At 34.9% G+C, this 11214-nt stretch overlaps 1 pseudogene; it reads right to left on the bottom strand.

The window, feature by feature from the left end:
- Positions 1–2067: 2067 nt before the first annotated feature.
- On the bottom strand, positions 2068–2859 carry LOC149579543 (mitochondrial outer membrane protein porin 5 pseudogene; annotated as a pseudogene).
- Positions 2860–11214: the final 8355 nt, after the last annotated feature.

An 11214-nucleotide genomic window follows, 5' to 3' on the forward strand; every position in this document is an offset into this window, starting at 1 on the left:
AAATCCAGTCTTCCATGAATGAACCAAGCATGTGGATGTTCATTGTCATTACATACAACTAGTTGAAGATAGGACTATAGATTTGTAGTATGTTTTTACCACAGATCAAACTGTAGGCATTCTCACCAAGCCTCTTGGTCTTGATAAGTTTGTCAAATTCAGTGGACAACTTGGTGTTCTAGATAGATTAACCATTAAGGGACGGTATTACGATAATAGATAATCGTCTATTATTAGTTGATGATAATCTATTGTAAATATATAGTTAGCTTTAGTTAGCTTTAGCTTTTTTAGCTTTCTTTGTTAGAATAGAATGTTTCTATTATTTATGATCATTTCCTAAAGAAACATCATTTTATTCTTTTGTATATGTTGGTCTTCTAGTCTTTGTTAATAACAAGCAAATATTTTCCACTTACTTCATAATAGCCATAATGCATGGAGACTCTTTTGAATTCCCAAGTAGTTGATCCATCCTTGTGTATTTTTTAGCCTTGTGGTCCCTAAGATTACTATCACCTTCATCCGTACTAAGCTGCCCATAAGATTGAGCTTATTGAAACAAATCTTCTTTGCTTCCTCTCTGAATCTTGTCTCTTGGTGAGAATAATTTTAGTTTTTGCTCACATTGTTTGATGACATTCATAACTAAACTACAAGCATCAGAATACTTAACATGTGTTTGTTTCAAATCAGCCAAAATGTTAGATAAGAAATGTTGAGAATCATCACTTTCCTCAATGATCAAAGACATAATGGACTGCATAAAAATAAGAACATTTTCCTGTAGGTCCCTTTTAATGGCAACCGGATTAAATCTTCACAACTAAGTTCCAACGTTAATTGCAGAAGCATGAAGTTTGCCACTATTTCTAATGTTGATAATCTTACCAAAGGATGAATAATTGATATTTCACAATCCTTGAAAACTTTCCACAACCAGTTGGAATTCCTCCTTGATAATCTTCCTTTTATAAGAATCATGTGGTGTTGCTATCCTCATAATATGAACAATACATTGCATGACTGCAAGTCTTACCTCCCTATCCGGATGTCTCAACAATGGTAGCTTAGCTAAAGGAATAACAACAAGAAGGATGCACACTTGTTTACTCTTAGAACTTAGCTACTCTATTGTGGATTAAAAACTCTCAATTGCATCCAAATCATCAAGTAGTCTATGCTTTGATTCAAGAAAATATGCGAGTATCCTTTCTATATTGAAGAGATTTTTTTCAAGGAATTGTTCCTTATCCTTGACAATGAATTTAGGTAGTTGTCTAAACATGTCCAAGCTGAAGGAGAAGATCATATCAACTAGTCCAATAAGACATTCCAGATACCAATGCCCAATGGACTCAATTCAATTTTGAGTTCCCTTATTGGGAATAATTTTGTTGTTTGAAATTTGCTTTAGATTTGCATGTATTATTCAAAAGGAAAATTGTTCACAAACTTATTACCAATGGGGAAAGTAGTTTCTCCATGCTTTCAACCTAAAATTTCTGCTTGACCAGGAATTCTCTAACCACTGAAATGATCCACTTCTTTTTCCAACTAAGTTTTGACTCCCTTCGTCAAAAATTTACTTGCAACTTGTTAAGTGCTTTTTCTTTCAGAACAGATTGGAAATGCATATACAAGAGCAAAAGTTTTAGAGATATCAATTTTATAAACACATGGTTTCCTTGCAATTGGACAATTTTATAATTGCCTGAACAATTTATATCATCAAGGAATGACATCAAAGTGTAAGTTTAATACGGACTACACAGACCAGTGTTCCTTCACAGCAAATTGTCCTCTACCAATCGTAATGAATTCCCAAGAAGCTTTTTGCTCATCCATGGTCCTTTAGATGTTCCTATCGAACATTTAGAACTACAACAACTACCTACTCTGAAAATACATCATATAGCTCGACTCCTAAACTTCGAACAATATTGTGTTAACAACTCACTTCCTCACAACAATTTGAAAAAGAATGAAGTGGCATATGCTTCTTGCAAAAATCTAGACGACCTATTTTCCAGAAAAAAATACCTTGTATGCCTAGAGTAGGCAATCTCAGAGCTCTAATGCCAATGCCAATCCACTCTTGGGAGACTTATCAAGGGCCTTTGTGTCAAACTCTCCAAAAAGACTTAAGCACAGATTTGGGCATGAACTGATGTTATAGTAGTGCACCATGCTTCCCATGGTTGTTAAGTTGTGTTTTCACTATCATGATAGGGTCAAGAGAATAGGAGCTACCAACAGTGAAAGTATTTTTTTTCCAAAAACCTACGTGAAATCTCAACAGCAATAGATGTGTTTTCAAGAGGATTGAATGCATGTAGATATGATGCTTTCAAGGTTTCACCCTTGTCCACTAATATGCTAGTAATATTGAATTCAGGTTTTGTAATGCACATGCTTGCATTGTTCTTAGTGAATAAACCTGAAGTAGTATCATATTCTACTTCACCACCAACAGTAAAAACCTTGCTTCCAATTGCCTCAAAAAATCAATTACTGCCTTCGGAGTCAAACCAATGCTTGAGCTCAAGCTTGCATGTTCATGCAAATATTGCATGTCTAACTTACCAGATTTCTCATCTAGAAATTTGAAGCTAAGAAGGTATGATTTCATCGACTGTGATTTTAGTTGAGATATTGGAATTTGTGTCAACTTTTAAATCTATAGTGGAATTTTGGTACTTGTAACAGATTTCATGGAATATTCTACATTGTAACTCCCTTCATCCTGTTTGTGCGATGGTGTTTCTTAAGTTTGTTCTTTAATGCCAAATTATTCAATTCACCAGGATAAATGTCCCACTCCCAACTACTAACAATGGCCTCAAGAACTTACCGCATACAATAGTTATGCATTCGGTTCCTTTGCTCCAGTAGCGCTATTTAGTCTTCCCATAACTATTCATGGCGTAAGATATCGACAATCTCCTTAGTATTGTAACTCTCATTGTGCACCATGATAGAGAGTTAGTCATTCATCTGGCAACCATATTAGTTAAAATTTTCTTTTGTAACAGTACTTGGGTTTGATAGTTTCAACAGGAGCATTACTATCTTGTTCTTCCAGTCAGGTAATTGTGTGGTTTTTCAAAATCTTAAAAGAAACTATCCCATGCATATTATGTCTTTCAATTCAACCGGAGTGTTACTGTCTCAATAGGAAGTTCAACCAATTATATATCATCGACTTATAACTTAATATATCAACAACACTGAACAACATAATGGGGCCCTAAAGTATTAGGCACAACACTTAATCTATGTCTCCATCAAATCTCCATTGATTTCAACGACTCCCCTATTTTATAATGAATTTGTTAGGTGTCGTTCTTGTTGAGATAATGGGTGTTGCACACATTGCATAATATTGTTATTTTATTTTTTATGTAATGTTGTACCTAGATGGACGTGCAACATGTAAAGATTCTCATGGAATATTCTTGATGAGTTGTATTGTAACATTGTGAAAATATTTCATGTAATTATTTAATATTGGAGAAAAAAGAATTAAATGCCCAATATTAAATGGGGGGTCAGTGGGTTAGGTAGCACATGGTTTTAGCACATGGTTTATGTAATACCACTTAATGGTTTTGTAGGACTTGCTACTATATAAGCAGCCACAAGGGTAGTTGTTGTAAGATAGAAAGAGAGAGTGACAAGAAGAAGACAAAAGGCAAGAGTCGAGCGGGACAAGGCTTGACAGGTTAGCCAAAGGAGCATTTGTGAAGGTTGAAAGCATGGCATGGGATGTGTGGATTCATGCTTGTTCACATAGTTTGCTCAGTTGTGGCTATGGCCATGAAGGCTTCCATGGTTGTATGGCAATGGTTATTTTGCTGAATAATACATGGTGATGGATGCTTTTGGAGGCTGGGTTTTTTCCCTCAATGAGGGTTTCCCAGGGTATATCTTGTGTCACATTTTGTGGGTATGTTGTCTATTCTCTTGCATGTGAATTTTAATTTCGTATTTATTATAGATCTATTATGGGTTATGTGGAAACAGTTACATTCTTTATTGCCAAGTTTCCTTACAAGTGGTATCAGAGCTATGGTTTTATTATTTGTAACCCTGGATTGAATCCATGGGAATGCATGAGAGGATAAAAGAAAGGGCAAGATATATGAATGATTTATTGCAGATCTGAGGACTTTGGATTTGCTGTTATGATGGGATGTTAAAATATTTGGGCATGGAAAATTGTTGGACAAAATTTTTTTTTCGGATGTTTCATTTAAATGAGAGTTTTGGGGGGTAGCTTGCAGAAATGACCTCCTGGGCAAAAACAGACCTCACCATTGGATCCGAGTCGACATTTCCATAAATTTTGATATATAATATGCCCTAGTTTGGCCATGTTCAGAGGAAATGAAAGAGTTTTTTAGTTTCAGCCCATGATGGCCGTCAAATTTAATCTCGTCAGAATTTTCGTCACTGAAAAAATAAAAAATGAAAAATCGTACTAAAAATGGTAAAAAGACTATCTTAGTAAAATGGCCATAACTTTCTCTCAGAATATCGGATTTCAGAGTTCTTACAGGCGTTGGAAAGCTAATTCAGAGCACTACAAGATTCTGTAGGTTTGGTTCTATGATTTTGATATTTTGTTAGGTTTTAAGAGCCCTAAAGTCAGATCTTATTTATTTTGAGCACGGATTAGGGCATAACTTGGGCATACGGAGTCAAATTTTGGACTTCGAGTAGTCAACGGAAAGCTCTTAGAGAGCTCTACACATTGGTTCAGATTTGGTGCAGGTTTGGCATGATTTATTTGTTGATATATTTATCTAAACTGTTTATGGTATATTTTGACTATGGTAACATTGTGAGTTTATGGCATTGGAGATTTAAGTTTTGATGTAATTGTATACTCAAGTTTGGTCTCATGATGATATGGTTATCAGTGTTTGATTTGGATATGCATGATGGCTTGTTGGATCTACAAGTTGTGCAGTGTTGTAAGCGGTCTATACTTATAGGTTGCATTTATAGCTTGGTTATAGGTTGTCTTTGCCCATTGATCTTTCATTATTGATGCATATTCAGATTGGTGGCTTGGATTTGGGTTGTCTATGCCCTAAGTCACATGATTTTATTCTTCATGTAGAAGGGATGAGATGTTGTTACCAGGTACAGTCATGGTGGAGGATTATGGTTGACTATGCTGGCAGGTTGGACACTATTGAGAACCAGATGCTCGGTTCATGGATGTGATCATGGTGTCATGGATTTTGGCATGACATGATTGGATATACAGGTACATCCTTGATGTTCATTAGCTTGGATTTCTGATTTGGTTATGGTGGTACATCTTCTTGGTTGAGGATCATGGTTATTTAGTTTCTTTTGAAGAGCTCATGATGTGCACTTTGAGTTCTTTGATGGTTTGATGCCTTGGTTGATTCTCATGGTTAGAGGATGGTTTTTCATCATATGTCATGGATAGCTTGGATACATGGTTTAGTGGGAGCTTGTGACAGTGATGGGGTGACAGTGCAGGATTAGTTCCTGGTTTGGTTTATATCTTCTTGGTTTGGAGAGGATGGATTTTATGATGCCATAGGTGACTTGGTACCACAGTTGAGTGGGAGTTATTGGCATTGATATATTTATTGAGTGTTTGCAGATGTTGGAGGTTTGTCTTAGATCCTATTGCTGCAGAAGCGTCTTTGACATTTGCATGGTGCACTTGTTATCTTCATGGTGTGTGAAGATGGTTAGATCTTGAGGACTCATGGAGTTCTTGGTTATCTTCATGGTGTATGGAGATGGTTCTTCATGGTGTGTGGAGATGGTTGCATCTTGAGGACTCACAGGGTTCTTGGAAAAGGTGTGGTTTATGCTTTTATTTGGCATGTTATCCTTGGTGTGAGGATGGTTTCATTATTATGTCATGGTATACTCTTGATATGCGTTTAGAGTTGTGACATGTTATGGTGTGTTCATATGGAGCATGTTATCTCTTTAGTTGAGATGGTAAGATTATGTTGTCATGTTTATGTTCTTGAGGCCATGGTTGGAACTTTGACATTGATCTTGGTTTAGTTTCTTGGTATTGAGTACACTGATCATAAGCTGGATACTTCATGATATTGCTATGTTGCATTTGGAGTTGGCATGGATTGATTGGTTACAGGTGCTCATGGATACTTAGAGACGGTGGTGACGCTGATTTCTCTTGGATTAGAGAAGTATTTGTTGGGACAGTTGATGGTTTCAACAGGAAGTCCGAGGGGCAGTCACCTGATATGGACTTGAGAGGAGATTGTTCTTAGATGAGTCTTGGTTGGAGACTTGGGTATCTTGATGAGCATTCTCATTCCCCACTCTTGGTCTACTCGACAGTTTGCTACTTGAGAGGTATAGCCTATTGTTTTTTCTCAAGTGCATTATATTTATGCTTGTCTTTCATGGATATGGATCTTGAGCTAAGGTACATGAGTTAGTTCTGGAGGGTTCATTTGAGAGATGGTTTAGCATTGGTTATCTCCATGTGCATATGTTGTTATGCTGGTTGAGTTTGGGAGATGGTTTTATATTTGGGCATATTCCTTGGATTAGGAATGGTTATTCCTTGGTTTAGGAATGGTTTTATGAGTTTGATCTTCTTGTGAGAGGCTTACATCCATAATTAGTTATATGGTATGTTTTGGGTGTTTTTGAGGCTTCTTGTTGGAGTTTAATGGAGGAGATCATACTTGCACAGTTTACATTTAGAGGTGTGTGTAGAAGGACATGATACAGGTTATGATTTGCATGGTTTCTCTGGTCTTGGTTATCATCTTGGATGTTCAGTTTTGCCTACATTGGATTTGAGATTGGTTAGAGATTGTGATCACTGGTTTGTTCTCATGTATGTCATGTGAGAGATGACATGGTTATTCCTTTATCTCTTTGCTCTATTGGTTGTGGTGAACTTGGGAGAGCATTGGAGACTTGTAATGAGAGTTATTCTTGCAGGATATTAGTTTATGTATTGTGGATGTCCTTGATACTACATGGATTCACTTCTCTAAGATGTTGTGTGTGGATTGGTTATAGATTTGACATTATCTTTTGTAGTGGGAGCTTCTTGGTATATATGTGGCAGGTATTTCTCTTGAGGCTTTCTATTGCAGGTTGCAGATTGGATATGTCAGTGATATGAGATTCACTTGTTATACCTTAGAGGTATGGATAGTTGGATGGGTTGGCACTTTGTTGTGGGTGCTATTTTAGCTATGGATATTTTGACAACTACGGATACATGTGGTTACCTTTGGATCAGGTTTTTTTTGTGCTTGGAATTTTAGTTGGTACAAGATTTTATGATCTTCTAATGCGATAGGTTGGGTGGCTTTCTCTTTGGATGGCTTCGATGTATGTCCAGTGGGAGTGGCATAATAGGAGGTGAGATCATTCATGTTTGAGATGCTGGATACTTTGATTTTGTTGCGGGTACCAGGATGGAGGACTTGGTGTATTTTGATCCATGATGGTGGATGTGCTAGGAGGGATTGTTCCCTTGTTCATTTATGTGGCTACGAATTGACCCTATGCAATGTATACAACAAGTGGGAGATTGTTGAGATAATGGGTGTTGCACACATTGCATAATATTGTTATTTTATTTTTTTATGTAATGTTGTACCTAGATGGACGTGCAACATGTAAAGATTCCCATGGAATATTCTTGATGAGTTGTATTGTAACATTGTGAAAATATTTCATGTAATTATTTAATATTGGGGAAAAAATAATTAAATGCCCAATATTAAATGGGGGGTCAGTGGGTTAGGTAGCACATGGTTTTAGCACATGGTTTATGTAATACCACTTAGTGGTTTTGTGGGACTTGCTACTATATAAGCAGCCACAAGGGTAGTTGTTGTAAGATAGAAAGAGAGAGTGACAAGAAGAAGACAAAAGGCAAGAGTCGAGCGGGACAAGGCTTGACAGGTTAGCCAAGGGAGCATTTGTGAAGGTTGAAAGCATGGCATGGGATGTGTGGATTCATGCTTGTTCACATAGTTTGCTCAGTTGTGGCTATGGCCATGAAGGCTTCCATGGTTGTATGGCAATGGTTATTTTGCTGAATAATACATGGTGATGGATGCTTTTGGAGGCTGGGTTTTTTCCCTCAATGAGGGTTTCCTAGGGTATATCTTGTGTCACATTTTGTGGGTATGTTGTCTATTCTCTTGCATGTGAATTTTAATTCCGTATTTATTATAGATCTATTATGGGTTATGTGGAAACGGTTATATTCTTTATTGCCAAGTTTCCTTACAGTTCTTCCTAATTTTATATGATCCCAAATTTTATGAAAAATCATTGTAAAAAAAAACTTAACTGAGTTCTAATAGATGGTCAATCTTGTAAGCATTTTGATATATTAATGCTTTGATACCATGTAAGAATTTTCTTAAGACAAAGAATGAAATGTCAACATCTAGAAACTCAATAGAAGAGATATAGATAAATGATATTATTATCAATTGACTAAATTCAAAGATGATCAATGACACATAAAATATATATATGAATTTAGAATGTAGACGTGCCTTAATATATGGACAATGCATGATAACTATGAGTGATGCAATATATGACCTAGTTATTGCACTAGGTGTTGGAATAATGTTTATTTATTCAGTGGTAGGAATGCATTTAATACATACTCTAGAACTTTCTACTTACCTCATGAAGCTTCTTTTTTTGAGTAATATGTAAATTTAAAAATATACATAAATCTCTAGAATGCTTCCTTTCTTGAAACTTCTCAAGAAGTCTCTAGAAATATGTATAAGCTCTATAAATAGAGCATTCCTCTCAACTATAAATTTATGAAGAAAAATTATAGTGCTTTAATAATAAAGTGTGCATATTTGATATGTTGAATCTTGTTTTGCTGCTCTATTTTATTTAGCTCAACATGGTATCAAAGCATATTATGATTCATGGGTTGTGCTATTTTTGTTGTTATATGAAACTCTGATTTGTTTGCGGATCTAAAGTTCTATAATGACCAGATTGCTTGTTGTAAATAAATTTGCCTGGACAAGAGAAATGTTGTTGTGAAAAATGAGCAGAAGTATGATTTAATAAAATAATTGGCCTAGTCGGAAGAAAGAGAAAGCAAAGCAAGCATTATTTTGGAGTAGCCAGTTCGTAAGGATTCCTATTGTCTTATGAAAGAAACTGTAACTTTGAAGAAGAAGAAAAAAGACACCACAGTGTTTACAAATCACATTGAAGTGTATTAAAAAAAGTTTGTGTCTTCAGTAGGAGATTGAAGTCTTTAGCTCTTGACCAAGGTTGAAAGAGATCAAAGTTTGTAAATTGTTGCCAAGAGTGTCATAAAAAAATGAATCAGGGTAAGCATGAAATTTGATGGCAATTGTTGATGTTGACAAAGGGTGTTAACAATTGCATATTTTACATTAATCAAAATTAGAAATAGAAGAGTGTAGTTTAATGGTTAGTTTGGATTGAAAGGTTATGCTTACATAAAACAATAAGTGTTTGGTAAATATGGTTTTTTAAAGATTTGAGATATTGTAAATAAATTGATAAAAGAGAGAGAGAAGACCAATAATTTAGAAGAAGAGTTAATGAAGGTGAAGAAAGAAAATACAAGAGTAATATGTGAAAATGATGTTTTGCAAAGAGAACTAATAAATCTAAGAAATGAACTAGGTGTAGAAAGACGTAACTTTCTAGATCATATCATTGTATATATAGATGCAAATGAAGAACTAGAACAAAAACTAAATTTGTTTGATGATGTTAAGAAAAGAAATGAAGAATTGGAGAGAGAAATGAAGAAATTAAAAGAAGAGAATAGATTTTTAAGAGATGAATTAGATCAATTACTAACTGTGAGGAATGAATGCTTGAAGATGAAATCAATATGTGATATTTCCTATAGTACAAACGATTTGGAATCATCACTTAATAAATGTGTTTATAAAGATGGTAATGAAAAATAAAAGGACAATGCGTTCACCAATAATACTAGTTGTGATCATAAGAATGTTGATTGGAACATCATGAAGAAAATGGATTACAAAGGTAAAGGATTGGGAAAAATGAACAAGGAATCATAGAACCTTTTCTACCAACAATAAGACCAAAATGTGAAGGACTAGGATATGTGACAGATGAAAGAAATGATGTCATCGGTTCAAGAAAATTTGTTCAAAGTAAAAAATATATGCAATGTTCAAATTGTAATAGGAAAGGACATGCACAAGACAAGTGTTGGGATCTTCATCCATGTAGTGTTTGTGGCTTGAGGAGTCATAGTGAAAAGATGTGTTGGAATAGAAAGTGTAAAAATATTTTTATGGACAAGTGCTTTAAAATGGACTTTGGATGGAGCTATGGATCAAGTTGACAAAAGATTGTCGATATGATCAAAATTTTGTTTAAGTACAAATGTTCAAGTGTAAGCAATAATAAAAATCCATCAAAGTGTAAATTCTCAAGGAGTACAAATGGTTTAAGAAAATTAGAATCATTGTTCAGTAAGACATCCACAAAGAATGAGATTTCATAAAGGAGAAAATCCTAAAGATAGTTTCCCCATTATTGAGATGATATTTGTGCTAAGCCTTTGAATGGTTTGTGGTAATACAAAACAACTTGCTTGGGTAAAAAACTTAAAGCAAAGGGAAATTGTATTAGTTGGAAAATCCCAAATGGTTAGGGGTGAACCGGTAAAAAAACCCAGAGTATAATGACAAGAGGAACAAAGTGATAGTGATAAGGGGAACCGAAATCATCTGTTGTAAATGGGTACCTAAGAAGGCTTAATGTTGGGATCCATGTCCTATTTTATTAATTTCTCCCACACATAGATCCATTAGTGGTACAAACTAAGGGGGGGTGTCAAAATAATGTTTATTTATTCAATGTTAGGAATGCATTTAATGCATACTCTAGAACTTTCTACTTACCTCATGAAGCTTCTTTCTTTGAGTAATATGTAAATTTAAAAATATATAGAAATCTCTAGAATGCTGAACCTTTCTTGAAGCTTCTCAAGAAGTCTCTAGAAATATGTATAAGCTCTATAAATAGAGCATTCCTCTCAGTTGTAAATGTATGAAGAAAAATTATACTACTTTAATAATAAAGTGTTCGTATTGGATATGTTGAATCTTGTTTTGCTACTCTATTTTATTTAGTTTAACACTAGGTATAATCACA

Source organism: Cupressus sempervirens, chromosome 1, assembly GCF_028749045.1.
Source record: "Cupressus sempervirens isolate cs-2001-9-10 chromosome 1, ASM2874904v1, whole genome shotgun sequence".
In the NCBI taxonomy this organism is placed as follows: domain Eukaryota; kingdom Viridiplantae; phylum Streptophyta; class Pinopsida; order Cupressales; family Cupressaceae; genus Cupressus; species Cupressus sempervirens.